Below are 6739 nucleotides of genomic sequence, written 5' to 3'. Positions count from 1 at the left end.
AGAAGAATGGAGCTTGGAGGGGCTTCCTGACCTTTGGGGGAAAGCCGAGCACGCAGATCCTGGGCTCAGATCATTCTGCCTCTTCCCGGGGGCGTATTGTGACCCAAGGGGATTCCCTCCCTTTCTGGGCCTCGGTTTTAGAGAAAGGCCTTAATGCGGGAGTGGTGGGGGGTCAAATCCGGGGCCTTCCCCAGCCTTCTAGGCCTGCCCGCTTCCAAACTGCCCCTAGCAGGACAGCGTCACGGTCTCCATGGTGACAGAGGCCTGCCCCCAATCCCTCTGCCACATCTGCGTATTGGGGGAAATAGCACTGGATGACGACAAATTCCGGTTACTAAATTAGGGTCCAACGCATCCTGAGACCTCAAGCCGATAACCTACTGGGAAGGTGCACAGTGAGTCACTCCTCTCCCCTCCTTCCTCCCTCACCGCTGGTCAAGGTCACTGTGGTGGCCTTATTCCCACTGCCTCAGACAGGGAATGCGCAAATATGATGCAAGAAGTGATCTCTAATCACGAAATAAGCCTCAGGCCCCACCATCTGCCACAGAATTGACTCTGGTGTCAAACCTCAAGGACACTGGGAAACAAACCCTGAAATCTCACCTGCCTCCAAGTCCAAGGGTGTCCCGATGTCATGAAGAAGGAAGGGCAGGAGGTGCTCAGGGCTGCTGGTAGATGGGCAAGGACAGGTCTGTGCCAAAAGGACAGAAGTACCGTCCCAGCCTAGGGTACAGGAGAGGAGGCAGGTAGTCAGCAGGTGGCACCCTGGGCCAGGCTGGCTTCCTGGCTGTCCTGCAGATTTCACAGGTGGAGGCCCCAGGGGACCAGAGGGGCATGGCTGTGTAAGCTCCTCCCTGAAATGGTAGAGAAGCTGTTCTGACACCTCAGGGGAACAGAACAGCAGGGAAAACCTGAGACTGTGCAAAATTTCTCTTTTTCCTTACCTTTTCACCATGGATCCCAGCCCTTGCCTGTTTTCTGGTCTCAGGCTGACATTGTAAAGCAAATACCTAGTACCTAGTAAACTAAACCAAGCCAGTGAGGAAAGGATGCGGTCTGGAAAGTGCATACTTTAAAAAAGAGGATCCCTGGAGAGAGCAATGTTTACCTGAAAGCATATGATACAGCAGAATGTCAGAGAATCAAGGCAACCAGATACCAGTACCATTCAAACCATAACACACATACAAGCTTCAGCTCTGCTAGGCGTTTAGTAACTGATTGACAATAGCTCGCTATGTATGCCACTTGTAGGAGAACCGTAACAATGACAATAACACACGTTTATTGAATGCTTACTTAAATCCAGGCATTGTACTAAACATTTTATGTGCATTAACACTTTTAATCTTCATAATACCCCTGTGAAATAGGTGTTGCTAATCCCAGTTCACAATGAAGACTTAGCCAAAAGTCACACAGCTAGGAAGTCAAAGTTCAATCCAGACATAACTCCAAATACCTATCCATTACAACACTGCCTCCTAGTCTTCCTTATAAGCCCTGGAGAGCTTTGGTCTCCTAGGCCATAGCTCTTCACAGAACCTGGCTCATAAGTCCAAGAGGGACTCTGGCACTGGGAAAGGACCACTAGATTTACTTGGGTATTTAATATTTATTGAAGTTCCAGATTTAAAACCTTAGAGTTTGTTACTCCAGATTCAACTTTAAAGTCTTATTCTATTCATAACAAATATTTTTATTAAATGGATATAATTACTTTTTACCTTTTCTGTAATTAATATTTTATTTTACTTATTCTTTAATTAATGTTTGATAAATTCAAGTTTAATAAGTTAAATTCCTCCAATTTTTAAACACTTATACTGTATTTACTATGTGCCAGGCATTGTTCTAAAGCATTTTTCAAATACTGATTTATTTAATTCTCACAGTAACTTAATAACAACTATTAGCGTCCCCATTTTATAGATGGGGAAACTGACACACAGAGAGATTAAGTGACTTGCCCAAGCTTATACTAGTAAGTTGCAAAGCTGGGACTTTAACCTACACCAGGGGCATCAAATTTTATCTGTAAATGGCCAAGCAGAAAATATTTTTGTCTTTACAGGCATACGTCTCTGTCACAGCTACTCAGCTCTGCCGTTGTAGCATGAAAGCAGCCATGGGTGGTACGTAAAGGAATGACTATGTCTGTGATTCAATAAAAATTTTTATGGACACTGAAGTTTGAATTTTATATCTTTTTTTTTGTGTGTGTGGTACACGGGCCTCTCACTGTTGTGGCCTCTCCTGTCGTGGAGCACAGGCTCCAGATGCGCAGGCTCAGTGGCCATGGCTCACGGGCCCAGCCGCTCCGCGGCATGTGGGATCTTCCCGGACCGGGACACGAACCCGTGTCCCCTGCATCGGCAGGTGGACTCTCAACCACTGCGCCACCAGGGAAGCCCTATATCTTTTTTTATGTTACAAAATATTTTACTTCTTTTGATTTTTTTCAACCATTTAAAAATGTCAAAACCATTCTCTGCTACGGACTGTACAAAAACAGGCAGCTGGACATAGTTTGATGATCCCTAACCTATACAACCTGCTCCCAGAGTTCCTGCTCTTAAGCATCATGCTAGACTTACCTTTCTGAAAAATAAAATTTAAAGATCTCCTTAAATATTTTAAACTACATGGCATTTAATATACATATTTTAAAACACTTTAAATGGCTGACAGGGCACACCACCCCATCAGGCAAAATCTTTCTAAACCCTTATTCAACCCTATAGGTCTAATAAATTTATAAACATTTATGAAATTATCTTAGTCCTCTTAAAATCTCAAGTCTAAAACTTTACCTCCCAAATTGAAGGCTCATACATTAGATTCTCTTAAAGATCAAACGTTTTAATTCATAACATCACACACATCTGGATAGCAAATTTACTGGCTCAGGTAGGTCAAAATTACTGGGTTAAATTTTTAACCACAGTACAGGTACTTAAAGGGTCAGAGATTTGAGACCAAGACACAACACTTAGGACCTACATACTCCAAAGACGATGCTGTCTGAATCACAAGTGAACACCGTCAACCCATTTTTAGAGATGAGTTCTGTCTCCTGTGTCATGGATCCCCAAGGCCATCTCCTTCAACTGATAATGATACACAACTCACAAGTTACAATCTTATCTAGTTTTGTTTGTTTGTGTACGCGGGCCTCTCACTGTTGTGGCCTCTCCCGTTGCGGAGCACAGACTCCAGATGCGCAGGCTCAGCAGCCATGGCTCACGGGCCCAGCTGCTCCGCGGCATGTGGGATCTTCCCGGACCGGGGCACGAACCCTTGTCTCCTGCATCGGCAGGCAGACTCTCAACCACTGTGCCACCAGGGAAGCCCCTTATCTAGTTTTTATTATCTCATTTAGGTGCAGCTAATTTCTTTCACAGCTTCACTTGGGTAAATGAATGTCTTTGCTTCCTAAGTGTTAAGTTACTTTGTAGCTTTTTGTTGGGAGAAAAGTTGGAAATGAGGAATCGCCTCATCTGATCTGATTCTTTAGGGTTTTTTGATGATGTTAAGATGCAGCGTAATGGAAATATCCATGCTCTGGAAATTGCAAATCAAGGTACAGTCTTCACACATGTACACTTAGAGGGGCTTGTTGGTTATGATTGCCCATCATCCTTTCATCCTCAGTTGACATCATTGGCAGAGACAGCTTGACAAGGGAGGAAAGCTGTACGTGAAGTGAGACACAGCAAATCCCAAAGCTAGGCTCATCTAAATACACATGGACAAAACTCACTTTGCTTTAAAAGTGTTCAGAGTAGTGAAATCTAGATTTACCCAGGTGTATCCAGAACTACCAGCGTAGGTTTGGGTAAAACCCAACATACGTTTGGGTACCTAACTCCATCCCCTGGACACATAGCAGGGAATTCCCCCCGGATAGCAACAAGGACCGTCATGCATATTCCCTTTATCCCTGCTTAGAACGGAACCTTACCACTTTTAGCAATACAGGGAAGATTCAGTCTATGTCACCCTTACCAAAATCCAACTGGGAAATCTTTGATCCTTTCTCCCCGCAAAGTATGGATGGAAGGAAGGAAAAAATAAATCAAGTTTATTGACTTGGGAGTATTTTTCCCAATGAATGGTTTTGCTCCCTTTTCAGGATTTTTCACAAAACATCTATAGCATACACAGATATACAATGTGTTTGTATGTTGATTTGTTTGTTGGGGGAAGACTTCTGCTTTGGGAAAGATGGCGTAGACTTGATTTTCTCTATTGCTCCCATTAAATACAACTGAAAGCCCTGGACATTATATGTAAACAAACATAAGAAGATTCTGAAAGGTGGAAAAAAGAAAGTGGACTGGCTAGGACCTTAGGACCCAGGACACAGCATGGTAGTGAGTTCTGTGGGTTTCTTTTTCCCTCATACATCCCAGACTGGATGCTAGAGAGGTCAGCAACCTAGAAATACCAGCATGCACAGACCAAAAACAAAGCTCCAATAAAAGTCGGCTCTCTAGGGACTTCCCTGATGGTGCAGTGGTTAAGAATCCACCTGCCAATGCAGGGGACACAGGTTCGAGCCCTGGTCTGGGAAGATCCCACATGCCACAGAACAACTAAGCCCATGCGCCACGACTACTGAGCCTGTGCTCAAGAGCCCACGAGCCACAACTACTGAGCCTGCATGCCACAGCTACTGAAGCCCACACACCTAGAGCCCGTGCTCCACAGCAAGAGAAGCCACCGCAATGAGAAGCTTGTGCACTGCAACGAAGAGTAGCCCCCGCTCGCCGCACCTAGAGAAAGCCCGCACACAGCAATGAAGACCCAACACAACCAAAAATAAATAAAGAATAAATAAATTTATTTTTTTAAAAAGTCTGCTCTTTAGCCAAAAGACCAGGAAAGGGGTAGCCTACAAAAACAGAAACTTCCAGACAATAACCACTCTTCTCCAGCCAAACACCAACTAAAAAACTGTGGCCCCCCCCACCAGCAAAGGCCAAGAAGGGAGCCTAGACTACCAACCTCAAGAAGCTATAATGAGACACCCCACCCTGAGGTGGTGTCAGAGAAGGCCAGGTAAGGAGCCCATCCCCACAGACCAGTAATGAGGCTCTCCCCCATTCCTGGCAGTGTTAGTGGAGACCACGTGGGATGCTGAAACTAACCCCCCTGCCCAGCCCAGCAGTAAGGAGAAGTTCCAGCCCCTCAAGTGTCAGTGGAGGCCAAATGGGGAACCTGGACTTCTTCCTCCACATGGTGGTAATGAGGTAGTGCCCCTTCTTTCCCTGCAGGACTGGTGTACAAAATAAGCCATTCAAAACGGAAGGCTTAAATAAGATCCAGAGTCTATAACAAAATGCAAAAATGTCCAGGTTTCAGTAGGAAATCACTCATCATACCCAGAACCAGGAAGATCTCAAACTGAATAAAAAAATGTCAACCAATAATCTCCAAAATTTACAAACAGTTCATGCAGCTCTATATCAAAGAAACAAACAACCCAATCAAAGAATGGGCAGAAGACCTAAATAGATATCTCTCCAAAGAAGACATACAAATGGCCAAGAGACACATGAAAAGATGCTCAACACTGCTAATTATTAGAGAAATGCAAATCAAAACTACAATGAGGTATCACCTCACACAGTCAGAATGGCCATCATAAAAAGTCCACAAACAATAAATGCCGGAGAGGGTGTGTAGAAAAGGGAATCCTCCTTCTCTGTTGATGGGAATGTAAATTGGTACAGTCACTAGGGAGAACAGTATGGAGGTTCCTTAAAAAAACTAAAAGTGGAGCTACCATATTATCCAGCAATCCCACTCCTGGGCATATATCAGGAGGAAACCTTGGTTCAAAAGGATACATGTTCATTGCAGTGCTGTTTACAATAGCCAAGAAATGGAAGCAACCTAAATGTCCATCAACAGATGAATGGATAAAGAAGATGTACATATATACAATGGAATATTACTCAGCCATTAAAAAGAATGAAATAATGCCATTTGCAGCAACAGGGATGGACCTGGAGATTATCATACTGAGTGAAGTAAGTCAGACAGAGAAAGACAAATATCATATGATATTGCTTATATGTGGAATTTTTTTTTAAATGATACCTCTGAACTTATTTACAAAACAAACTCAAAGACTTAGAAAAAATCTTATGGTTACCAAAGGGAAAAGGTGGGGGGATAAACTAGGAGTCTGGGATCGACATGTACACACGGCTATATTTAAAATAGAAAATCCACAAGGACCTACTGTATAGCACAGGGAACTCTGCTCAATATTCTGTAATAACCTAAATGGGAAAAGAATTTTAAAAAGAATAGATACATGTATATGTATAACTGAATCACTTTGCTGTACACCTGAAACTAACACATTGTGAATCAACTCTACTCCAATATAAAATAAAAATATTTTTTAAATGTCAACCAATACATGCCAACACCAAGATGATAGAGATATTAGAATTATTTCCAGGTAGCCATGATAAATATGCTTCAAGAAGCAATTACAAACCCACTGAAACAAATGACATAGAGAACCTCAGCAAACAGATAGAAGCCATCAAATGAAAACTCTAGAACTGAAAAATGCAATAACTAAATTAAAAGCCCAGTGATGAGCTCAAAGGTAGAATGGATAGGACAGAGGGAAAAAAATCCGTGAACTGGAAGATAGGACAATAGAAATTACCCAATCCGAACAATGGAGAAAAACTAGACCAAAAAAAAAAAG

The sequence above is a fragment of the Delphinapterus leucas genome, chromosome 11 (genome assembly GCF_059928025.1).
Source record: "Delphinapterus leucas isolate spDelLeu-1000000601 "Yukka" chromosome 11, BTC_Dleu_Yukka2, whole genome shotgun sequence".
NCBI classification, from domain to species: Eukaryota; Metazoa; Chordata; class Mammalia; order Artiodactyla; family Monodontidae; genus Delphinapterus; species Delphinapterus leucas.
Note: the sequence above shows the minus strand (reverse complement) of the source record.